Source organism: Taeniopygia guttata, chromosome 25, assembly GCF_048771995.1.
Source record: "Taeniopygia guttata chromosome 25, bTaeGut7.mat, whole genome shotgun sequence".
Classification (NCBI taxonomy): Eukaryota; Metazoa; Chordata; class Aves; order Passeriformes; family Estrildidae; genus Taeniopygia; species Taeniopygia guttata.
The window spans coordinates 2766665-2779464 of NC_133050.1; positions in this window are offsets into that span (position 1 = coordinate 2766665).

The following is a 12800-nucleotide window of genomic DNA, read 5'->3' on the forward strand; positions in this document are numbered from 1 at the left end:
GGTCTCCTGATCCACAATCGGCTACAAAAGGACAGGGAATGAGGGCACCGAGACTAATCCCAAAACCAAAGAGGACCCGGGAAGAACAAAACAGAGTCAAGGAGTGAATCTGCCTGGAGAGAGAGCCAGGCACTTGTAGATAAGGAAGCTACGGGAGAAACCCTCAGTTCCAATAAATGTCAAAAATTGACCCAGACAGCTGCTCAAAGTCCCACTACATTCCCAAACTTCGAGGAGAAGAACAAAGGCTTAACAGAGCCATGAATATCGGCTGGTATACAAAAGGAGGGTGCATATTAACGAGGACAGGCAGCAGGCGCATCGGGAAGTTTGAACCTTCCAAGGACCTCAGCCCGTGGGCAAAGGGAGATGCGGCCGGGAAAATGAGGATAAAAAGGAGGCTGCGGACTACAACCATGGCAGAGAGCGCACCGCAAATGCCCCACGGGCTCTCCCCCTGCTCGGCAATAAAGTCACTTTTACAGGACTCCTCGCTCTCCTCCGGCCACAGAAACCTCCGGCGACGGGAATTTCCCCGCACGCTCCCGGCCGCGGGGCAGCCCCCTCGGTCCTACCCACAGCAGCCGGGCCGAGCCAGCGCTGCTCCGGCAGCGGCTCCTGCCCAGGCCCCGGCGGGAAGGAGACCGCGGGCAGCCGCTCCCGCCGCGCCCTCAGCCCGGGGCCGGCACGGGCCGGACACGGCACCACCGACCCGCCGCAGCCCCCTGCCGCCCCCTCCACCCGCAGCCAGCCCCGAGTCCCCGCAGAACCCAGCGCGGCTCCCACCTGCGCCGGGGCCGCCTCCGAGCTCCGCCGACGCCGCCTCACCGCGCTCCGGCCGCTGCCGCCGCTCCCGGGCCCGCACAGACGCTCCCGGCGCCAATGGCGCCGCTGCCCGCCCACGGCCGCCCTCAGCCCGCCGCCGGGGCCGTGCTGCGCCCCGCTCCCACCAATCAGCGCGCCGCAACCGCGACTGACGGCACCAGCGGCCAATGGCAGCGAGCTGGGGGCGGGCTCTGCGCACGGCCCAGACTCGCCCCGCGCTCTCAGGGCCCCCCGCGCTGCGTGAGGGCAAAGCCGGAGATGAGCAACAGCCCCGGGACGGGCCTGGGCCCGAGGCGGGATTGAGCTGCCCACACAAACAAACTTCTCCGCACCTCCCGCCACGGCTTTCCCGGCCCTGCGCCTTCCGTGCCTCCGGCTCTGCGGGAAGCCCGGGAGCCTCCCTTCTCCTGCCCCTCATTAGTGCATCGGTGCTTCGCTTTGATTTCCCCCGAAAAGGGAAACCTGCCCAAAGCCCTGTGGGTGAGCGGGGGAGGGGAGAGATTTCTGGCAGAAAACTCCAAAGACTCAGAGCAGGATGAGGAGAAGTCAGTGCAGAGCCTTAAATGCAGCTTTCCCCACGCCTCCCTGCTCCCAGCTGCACCTCCTCCCCCGGCAGGGCAGGAGACAGGGAATGGGGCCGTGCTCAGCTCATCCCCCGCGGCTTCTCCCTCTGCTCAGGGACAGGAGTCGTTCCCTGCTGCACCCTGCGCTCTCTCCCAGCCGAGACTTCTCCAGGAACTTCTCCGAGCCGAGTCCATCCCCTGGGGCACAGCCCCCTCCAAGTGCTGCAGCGTGGGTCACTGTGCCACGGGCTCGGTCCTGCCAGGCCAGGCTGCTCCAGCGGGGCCCCTCTGCCCACGGGGTCACAGCCTCCTCTCAGGCATCCCCGAGCTCCAGCCTGGCTCTTCCAGGGGCTGCAGGGGGATCTCTGCATCCCCACAGACCTGCGGGGGGATCTCTGCATCCCCACGGGCCTGCAGGGGGATCTCTGCATCCCCATGGAGCTGCGGGGGGATCTCTGCATCCCCACGGACCTGCAGGGGGATCTCTGCATCCCCACGGACCTGCAGGGGGATCTCTGCAGCCCCATTGTAATATATGTTATGGAATAATTCGTGCTTATATAAAATATACATCAAGTCAGTTGTGCTTGTACAAAAAGATTCTTAAAGTTTTAAAAGGCCAGAAGCAGCAGCCGGGGCTGCAGAAACCACAGATGACAGAGAAAGAAAGACCTAATTTACAAATGAAAAAACCTGGCTCCGTGCAGAGATGGGCTCTTTCCGGGGGCAATCCAGGAGGCACCCAATGTGAAAAACGCATAATATATGGCTCTTTGCGGATAGTTACTGTATGTATTATGTTAGTTTGATTAGTAGTGCTGTATTAACATTTTAATAGCACGGTAAATGTGGTTTTGTAGTTAAAATGAAGCTTTAGTAGTTAAAATAGAAACTACGTATGTGATCTGGTTTTTTTTTTTTAAGGAATGAGACACTCGCTTTGACGTAACCATCACAGAACACCTAAATCTTCCGGAGAAGAGGAATTTATGGCTTTCTTGTCAGAAGAAGCTAATTTCTTCAGGCCATGCAATGGGGATTAAAGGAAACAGTTGGCATATAACAGAGTTTCTTGGTTTAAATAGAATGTATGCATAACCATGAAGTATATATGAATATGCAATAGTGTAGTTTTAGGGGTGATTCCTTTGTTCACAAGGTATGCTTGTTGTGGCTTAAGTGCCCGAGAGCATCTGGACATCCTTAAGTCTTTGCTTTTTATTGTCTTGTAATTGTCCTAACTCTAAATTTTTATTACTCTGATTGTATTACTATTTTAATAACCATGTTATTATTATTTACATTTTAAAATCCAAGTGATTGGCGTTTTTCACAATTATGGTAGCAAAGGATGGTTTCTAACACCTCTCTGCCGGGGCCTTGGAGAGTCAGGGTGAGGAAGAGGGTCCTGCCCTATTTAGGCAGCCTCGCTCTGTTCCCCTGGTGTGTGACCAGACACAGGTTATGATCTATGGGCAAAAGGAGACAATAAAACAAAGAAAAGGGAAAGCATTCCCTAAAACCGCGGTAATTAGCCCCAAGACTAAAGTGTACATGAAGAACCAAGACCCAAGGACAAAGGATAGGTGAGTATTTGTTGGAAAGGGGGGAATGAATGTGTGTGACAGAAGCTGCTGGGTATCCCAGACTTGCCAAGTGATTGCTGTAGTCTCTCATGCTGCTTTTCGTCTTTTTCCTGTGAAAAACAGCCAGTAAAGAGACCAAGGGAGTGATAAAAAAGAGAGAATCCTCCCCAGAGAAACTGGGACTGGGTCTTAGGAAGAAGAGGAACCCTGTGGAGTGCTGGATTGAGGGATAAGAGGGCCCAAGAGCATCCAGGATTCAAACCTGCTGAGGTTTGGTTGAGGGATTTGCATCCCAAGAGCACCCAGGGCTGCTGGATTGAGAATATGCCCAAGGGGATCTGGGGCTGGAAAACACAGCTGGACTGAGGGATATCCAAGAACACCGGGACTGGCCAGTAACACCCAAAATTCTGCTGGGATGGGAGATATCCAAGATTAAACCTCCTGGGTTGATGGATTAACATACCAAGAGCACTCAGGGTGTAGATATGTAATGTAGACTGACGTGCCTGGTCCTAGAATCGCCGCAGATAGCTGCCGAATCCGGAGCGCAGGTGTGTTGGTGGTAGGAGAAAATAACGGGCTTCCACAGAGGCGGGTGTCTCCTGGACGGCTTTATTTCCAAGGGTTCGTAAGAGGGAAAACGAGGCAGGGGACGAGGGGAACAACCACTCGGAAGGGAAGCCAGCTCCGAGAGCCCCGAGCCAGGGGCGGGCAGAGATTATAACTGTCACTTGGAAGGAGGGTCAGGGTACAAAACGTCCAACTAGGTGAGGGCTTGAGGGCAGAGTCAGGGAAGAGCAACAGGGCAACAGCCAACCGGGATAGAGGGAGGGGATGGCTTCAAGGGGAGAACCAACGGGGCTACAGAGAACTAAGAACTTTCCAGAACTGGGGGAAGGAGTACACAATGATGGACAGGAGCAAAGGGAAGGGATAACAAAAGACTGATAACCGGGGGAGGTGGGAAACTAAATGTCAGTTGTCTCCCAAGGCAGAGCAGGGGGGACATCAGCCACACCCCCTCCCACATCATGTTACTGAGCAAAATACTCGGCTTAAAAATACACATATTTATCCCTCATGTATTCAATTCTGGCCATCAAAGGAGCCATTGTGAACAAGGCAAGTCTAGAAATGTTTTCTGGAGTGCCCAGAAATCATTAATGAAAAACAGCATCCAATGAGATTTGTTTAGGCTTTGAAACCCTCCTATGTTATCATTTTTCTAGGTTTGAAACATACTATGAGAAAACAATTTTAGGACTGATGAAACTATTAAAGCCAGTCACACACAAAACTTGTCATTTTTGCTTGAGTTCTGTTTGTTTATTAAGCCCCACTTCAATTCCACTTCTCCCAGTTCCAGCACTGAAACCCAGTGAAGTGCTTGAAAGGAGCCACTGGTGTAAACTTGCACCCCCTGCCCTGTCATCCTCTCTGCTGTGTCCCCCACGCACTGTCCTTGGCATGACAATCATCCAGTATCTCTGTGGAAACCTCACGTCTCTTTTCTTACGGTAATCCCAATACACTCACCCAACAAACGCACGCTCACGTCCCCGGTCAAGGCTGGAGAACTTTTACCTTCACTGTTTCTCTGCTCATCCATCTCTGTCAAGCCCAGGGACATGCAGGACCCCCTGTGCTCTCCCAGCTCACCCGTGTCCTGGTGAGAGGAGGCAGCTTCTCTGGGCACCCTGTGCCAGGACCTGTCCACTCTCCCAGCCAGGAATTCCTTCCCTAGACCCCATCCATCCCTGCCCTCTGGCAGTGGGAGCCATTCCCCGTGTCCTGTCCCTCCAGGCCTTGTCCCCAGTGCCTCTCCAGCTCTCCTGGAGCCCCTTCAGGCCTGGAGGGGGCTCCGAGCTCTCCCTGGATCCCTCTCCTCTCCAGGTGAGCACCCCCAGCTCTCCCAGCCTGGCTCCAGAGCAGAGGGGCTCTACCCTTCAGAGCACCTCCATGGCCTCCTCCGCGCTTGTTCCAACAGCTCCACATACTTCTTGTGCTGGAGCCCAGGGCTGGGGCAGCTCTGCAGGTGGGGTCTCACCCGGGTGGGGGAGAGAGGCAGAATCCCCCCCATTCCCCCACCTCTTTTGATGCAGCGTTGATGCAATTTTGGCCGTGCATGACACCCATCTCTTCCCCCACTGCGTAACTCCAAGGGTTAACTCTCCTGGCAAGGGCCCTCCGCCCTCCAGCAGAGTCCCTTGTTCTTACCTGCACACCTGCACACAAACCAGGCACTGCCACAGTGCCTTCCAAAGGCCACGCAACAGCTCTCTCTACTTAGGCCACAGTGGAATCCTGAGACACGGAGAGGTCCTGGATGGAATCCACGGTCCGACTGCAGCCCACACGTCTCTGCAATACAGAGCCATTTGGTGCCAGCTTTGATGGGTGCCTCTGGGAGAGCGGGGAAGGCTGATGCCTGTACAAGCCCTGCCCTGAGCTATCCATGTCCCAGTCCCTCTTGTCAGCACTGCACGATCCCACAGAAATAAGACAAAAGGTCTGGAGCACAGGACCACTGATTTCAAACCCATCTGCCCTCCAAGGCAGCTGATGATCACACTGCTGGGATGCAGAGCATTAACATTTGCTTCAATGATGTGTATTAACATCCAAAATGACACAGAAAAATAAGGGTTTGTGGCCAGAGATGGTTCCTGGCCAAGGCTGGCACAGGATGCTGATAGCCATGCACAGCACAATTCTTCTGGCTATCACCTTCATACCAGACAGTGTAAAGTTGGAGAGAAACCCAAGCTGGATGCCCAGAGAGTTGGAAGATCTGCATGTCTCATCCCTCATCCCTGTTTCTTGCTCCGGGACAGGCTCAGTCCAGGGCCCCAGGGCTCCCTGCTGGCTCCAGACAGATCTCTTACCATGAGGAACTCCATTCAGTATTTGGATGTGGGGCACGAGCACCCTCACAGTAAAGTACAGATGTGCAGCTGCCTTCATTCTTCCAATCACACCTCCCTCAGAAAATTATATCAGACATTGTCACTGCACTTGTCTTTGTCCAAACCCACAGAGTCTGGAATTAGCTTCCCTGTCCTTTGAAAGACTTTTTCAGTTGTGTCTTAGCTCAGCTCCAGTTCTGTGATTTTGCCTGGGCCCAGGTCAGTCGCAGCACTGCCTAAGAGTGACCTGCCCTGACCAGATGGGTCTCTGGGTACTGGGGCACTGGAACTCTTCCAGCCTCTTCTCTGCTGTTCCAGGGGTGCTTAACAGCTAACAGAGCTGGCCAGAGCTCTCTTCAGACAGTCCCCAGGTCCCTGGGATGCAAGTTCTCCAGCTGATTTTAAAATATGGATAGCTAGCTGGTGGTATTTGGCTGCTTGATAGACAGGAAAGAAAACATCCTTTTTTGCTAAGAATTATTTTTTTGTCTTCCTTCTGTCAAACAAAGAGGAATGCTGTCTTGAATACACCTGCAGCATAGCAAAGAAAATTCCAAACCTGCCGGGCTGTGCTGGGCCCGCTGCTGAGACACATGCACAAACAATCTTTTTTGTTCTTCAAAAAGATAAAAATGCCTGTAATAAAACTTACAGTAAAGTAATATTGTCTCTCAAACTGTTCAAGAAAAGGGACATTGGAGCTTTAATGCCCCAGTGTGAGATGTTGAATAAAATCTTCCCCCGAGTTTGCACCCAGTAATAAAATACTAATTTTTTTTGACAAAACTAGGTAGGTCTATATGAAAACAGCTCAGGAGGCTCTCACAGTGATGAGGACAGAGCATAGAAGAACATTAAAGGTGAAGTGTTAGTTCCCTGAATTAATGCCCTGATGGAGCCAAATTGTTTTGCAAAGAGACATAACAGTTTCTTCCCCTTGTTTCCGAGTGTCTGAGTCACCCTGTAACTCATAATCTGCACTAGTGCAGATCAATCTGACATGAGTAAGTAACATATCTGGCTCCTGTGCTCCAAGCCACATGTCTCCAATGTAAATGGAAGTCAGGAATACAGAAACAGCTGTGGGAAAAAGAGAAGACAAAAATCAGAACAGATATTCTTCTATTTCCCCACAGGATTACCAAGCTAAGCTGCTTGGTACCTCCTGGACTATGTTTTAAAAGAGTTCCCTAACTCTTTTCCTAGCTGGAAAATCTGGAGTGGCTTTGCCCATGCAAAGCCAACGATCCTACTCACAAGAAGGAACAAACCAGTTTCCTGTTAAATAAAGCAGTAGGAAATCTGACCTGTCAGATACTCTCACTGACCAGCAACAGGGATCAGCATCCAGGCCCATGTGGAGCTGGGGGTTTTTGCAGACTATTTTCCCTCTTGGAATTATATTTCTTTCACACCTTTTATTCCATTTTAGTCCCTGAAAGGGAAGTTTCTTAGAGGGAGTGGGAGTGTTGAAGTGTCAGAAAACCTCACAGTGTGGCCACGCTCTGTGCTGCCCACTCCTGCCCCCGTCCCACCAAAGACACAGCTTCTGCTTTGGGAAGCCACGAGCCTGGGTGGATACGGGAGAACTGATTGAATGGATTTAAAAAGCCATGGAATTTCCTAGTGTCTCCCACCACTGCCTTGTAACATAAGTGATAAGAACAAGACAAGTCACCTGTCTTGTCCGCATCCTCTTCCACCGCTGCTGATAGGCACAGAGATGTCAGAAGCTCGTGGAAGGTGCTGAACAGGCCCTGCTCCTCCATTAGCTGCAGCACGATGGAACTGAGCCCACCGAGCTGCCTGGAGAGCCCAGCCGAGGTGCTGCTGGCCTGGCAGGGCGGGTGCAAAGCTTGAAGAGGCTGTTCCTCAGTGTCTCATCCCTGAACATCTCCCGCGCGGCCGCCGGGTGTGGCAGGACGCGGTTCCGCAGCCACCTCGGTGCTGGGGACACGTCCTGCTCCCCGAGGGGCTCTGCCCAGCCAGGGACCTCACGCCACGCAGTGACAATGTGAACAGATGCAGAGGTGACAGCCACTGCCTCACCCCCACCTTCACCGGCTCTGAGGGTCTCCCCTCCGTGTGTGGAGGGTGGTGCTGGGAAAACAGGGTCCCAGTGGGCAAGGATGGAATTCAGATGTTCTCTGCATTTCTCCAGCTCAGGCACTTCCACGTCTGCAGCAGGGTCATCTTCTTCCACCCCGTTCTTTTTCTGAGTGTGACGATACACACGAGATGAGGCTTGAGGTTTGTTCTTTAATATTTTCTGTAAGAAGATAACCACCATCAAAACAAACATCAGATACTCCAAAGGATTTTCCTAGAACAAAATTGTGAAGCAAGGTGTTCTCCTGTGCTGATTCAGTTGTTACAATGGCAAGTACCAGCCTCGTTTAGCAGCCTCATGGAGCCTGTGCTGTTCAAGGGGGCCCCGGGAGCTCCAGGGACTCCAGGCTGGAACCCTGTTCCAAACTGGACCACCCAGCCTGGGCACGAGAGAAGCTCCTGAAGCCTGGAGCAACACAACCCACACATGCACTAAGTTACAGGCATCACTCCACAAACCCTCTTCACATCTTTCTGAGGAGTTTTAAAGGGTGAAGAAACTGTAGGAAAGCTAAAGCTTTTACAGAATCCCTAAATACATGACACTTTCTTAACTGATACAGAACATTTAAACAAACCTACAGAAGCTTTAATGTGCACCAAAAGCAGCTGCTGCTGCAGGAAACCAGTGCTGCTTTAAGAACTCCCACTCCCAAGTTCCTTGCACTTTTTGTTCACAAAGAGAACAAGAGAAGTCACACAAGTCCTGGCTTGTTTTCCTTTCTTCAAAACTGGTTACAACAAGAGACACCAGCTGTTAACTTTCAGTTGCTTTACTTATTTATTGTTTTTACTTACACATCTCTTTCAGATCCCCATTCACAGCTTTGAGCACAAAGCCTCCAGGCACTGCTTCTTCTCTTAAGATTTCATTAAAAATACCCCTTTTCAAAGCCTGACTCAAGATTTGCCACTAAGTTTCATTTTAAAGCTCTTTCCCTTCATAAACTGTGTTTCCCCAAAGCTTCCAAATTGTGTTCAAAGGTTCAAAATCACCACAAGGAAGATCCAAAAAATGTCTTTCCCTTTCCTTTCCTCCTCCCTCCAGGTATATCAGCCAGACAGAAGGTGTTAGTCCTACTTCCAGAGAAGTTTGCCTCATTTGAACTGCTGGCCTGAAACAGCTACAACAAAATACACCTTGCTGGAAGTATTTCAGCACTTACTGAGCAATTCTTTGTTTCAGTCCTTCTGAGCCAGGGCCTGCAGGTCCTCCTGCAGCTGCAGCTCTTTGCTGACAAGGCTCCACGTGTGCAGCAGCAGCAGCTCCCTGCTGGAGAGGACGCTCTCATTAACTGTGTAATGCCTCATCTCCCTGAAAGCCTCCACAACAACAGCACAGTATTGCAGCACAGAGCTGAGGGTGCTGAACAACCCACTCAGCTTGGCCAGATCTACATTAGTCCTGGCAAAGGAAAACACGAGTGCCATGCAAACCATCACTACAGCTCTTAATCCCTGCTGTCAGAATGGCCAGGAATTAGGGATGAAGGATTTGACAGCAACTGGGCATCACATTTTACTTTATTCCCCGTGTATTCAAACACCTAAATCCTCCTGTCAAAGAAATCCCATCCAAATTCACTACTCAACACACAAACTGGAGGTGAAAAAAGCCATCTAGCAGAGATAAAGAAAGCCTCCTGACCTTAATAAAGTTCAAACTGGACAGAGGATGAAATGCAAACCAACTAAAACAAAAAACAAAACAAAGAACTTACCAAATATGTTTGATTAACGCGACCAAAACACACAGAAGTTCATTTACAAGCTGAATAGGAAGAAGTTTCCTATTCTCCTGGGATTGATTCTTGTTTTCTCTCATCTTCTAAATTTGTTAGCCATAGAGTATGGAGTAAGGAAATAATTTTATTTATCACCTTGTTCTCCAGAAACCTGAAAAACAAAACTGTGGTAAGCGCATTTCTCTCCCTCTCAAGATTTTTCATAAAGGTGCACGGAGAGAAATAAAAGAGAAAACAATTTCTATTTCTGCTCCTTGTTTTTCCTATGTGGAATGTGTTTGGAGAATTGTTTACCTGGAGTGAGTGCTTGATCAGATTCTGGTGAGGATTGTTTGAGCCTGATGGCCAATCCAACCCACCTGTGTCTGGACTCTCGAGAGAGGGTCTCAAGTTGTGGGAGAGTTAGAGTCAGAGAAAGTAGTATGCACTTTTAGGATCTTCCTTTTATATAGTATACTAATCCATTTTAGCATAATTATAATAATCATTCAGCCTTCTGAATTGAGTCAGACATTGTCATTTCTTCCCATTGGGTTTTGCCTGCATTTTCAATACAAAACAAAATGAAAAAAAGAAAAGAAAAGAAAAGAAAAGAAAAGAAAAGAAAAGAAAAGAAAAGAAAAGAAAAGAAAAGAAAAGAAAAGAAAAGAAAAGAAAAGGAAAACCACATTTGAAAGGCAGATCCTCAGCAGCAGCTGGTCCATCTCCTAAGGGGGACCATATTCTAGTGCACTTTTGGTGCACTTGCCTGAACTTGTCAGGGCACTCTATGTTAGCAGAAGAGATTTTTTGTGAGGGAGAGGCAAGGGGAGGAGAAATAATGTTCTAGACAGCTCAAATCCATTACTGTGCAACTTCCTGTGCAGGTGGTCCTGCGAGAGGATGGGAACTGGGGGTGCTTGAAATTTAAAAGGTAAAGACACCAGCACAAGGTGTCATTTTGCTTTTTCAAGGCAGTGATTTCCAAATCACAAAGCCCCCCACCATCATCCCACCTACCACAACCTGAAAGCGTCTTGATTCTGTTTTCAAAAACACAAGGGAGGCCTCAGAGTTCAGCAAGTTCTGCCAGGGCAGCCCTTGGCACCCCTGTCTCCATGTCTGTCACCCTTGCTTTCATCCTCAGCCACAGAATTCTTCTACTGTGGGCAGGAAAATTGTTCCCATTTCTCCTGTACTTTGCTGATTGCCTTTTCTCTAAGCTGTGCAGGACCCACGTGAGGAGGCTGGGATCCTCTGTCAGCTCATAGGCAGCTCTGGTGACACGGAAAGCACTTTGTAATATTTCCAGAATACGACTCTGAAACAGAAAATGCAACTTGTTCTTTTACATCCAAGACCTAATTATCTAACTTAAAATGAGCAATTTGGCTGGTATCTGATCAAATTCCAGGTAAAATGAACACCACCTGTTCTCAGGAACTCCAGAGAAGGAAAGACACTCGCCCTTCAACACTTCATACTACAGGTGCTGCTCTTACAAGAAGTATTCAGGTAGCAAGAAAATTTTCTCTTTTTCTCCAAGGTTTGATACCTGAAATACTCAGGGTGGATACTCCCAAACCTGAGAGCTCCTGACATGCGAGTTTCTCTCCTGCTGAAGCACTGTTCAGGTAACAAATGTGCTGGCTGGGGAATAGAGACCCCAAAAAGAAAAGGCCCCGACTGCAGGAGCAAACCCACGGCACCCGCGTGAGGCTCCATGATGGCAGGAACCTGTTCCAGTTCCAGGGGATAAGGATGGGACTGATTTAGACACAAGCAATAATTTCCCCCTCCACACATACACAAAACCAACAAGGAACAAATTTTCAAGAGGACCAAGGCAGAGTCAGCGGTTCTTTTCTTTTTGGTACTTGAGATCTTGAAGCCATGCAAGCTTCTGTGGTTTGGGGTTTTTTAGAACTTTCTTTTCAAATTCTTACCTGGGAGCCCTCGTCACACAAAGGACTGTTGAAAAAGGACATGGATTGTCCAATGTGACACTGCAAAGTCCTTGAGGAGGGCAAGCCCTGCTCAATAACATCCAAGCCATCCGTGTGCTATCTACCACATTCCGGTCCTGAATCCAAACCCAGCTCTTTGCCGCTCCCTGGGAAGGAAATGGATCCTATCCCATTGAAAACCAGTACATCAGCCCATTCTTCAGCCAGCACACCCTGTCTCTCTTTGTCTCACACCTGGACACCTGCTCCAGGTGTATTCTGCGAGGGACAGGATCAAAACTGCACTTAAAATCCTGAAATAGAACCTGCATTGCCTTCCCATCATCCATGAGATGGGTGACCTCATGGTAGTGGCATAGTCAATCAGACAGGAATTTCCCTGACTGCGGACTCATGACTGACACCATGAAAGGTTTCAAGCACCAGCATTTTATTATTCCCCAGTTACAAACTTTTATACCCTTTTCCCTCACATGCGTAATATCTGAGTGCCCTTTTACTCTTTTGTGGTTGGTCAATAAACATCAGCAATAAAGCAATAAGCAATAAACATCCGTGCTTCTTTTCCTTCAGTGCTGTTCACCTGTCTTATACAGCTGCACCTCGTTGGGAATGAGGCTCGGCTGCAGCCCCATTCCCTGCGTCCCATAATCTCTTCTCCTACATTCCCCTCCGTTATCTCACGCTGCCCTGTCCAGGTGCTGGCACTGTCCTTCCATCACTTCCCAGTAGTGCCAATGATGGCCTTTCCCACTATCAAGATCAGATTATCAGGGCTGGAGTTTCCTGGAGAGTCCAATCCCTTCCTGTCAGATCAGAAAGGGCCAGAGAACACTGAGCCAGCGTGGACCTCCTTGTCTTTCAGGACCTTGGGCAGAGGATTTAGGGGCTTCCTGTTGGGACATATTGGGATGAATCCCATTGTCCTGGCTTGTAAGATAAGCATGTATTCTATTTGCCATCTGTTGGAGGTTGGGCAGTTTTCTTATCTCTTCCAAGAACAATGTCTCCCTCGGGGAAGTTATCTTCTGTTAATGGGCCATGGAATGACTCACTGCGTGACTGGTGAAATTGCATCATCCCATTGTGAGATGCTCCACCCAGAGGGAGGAGCCAT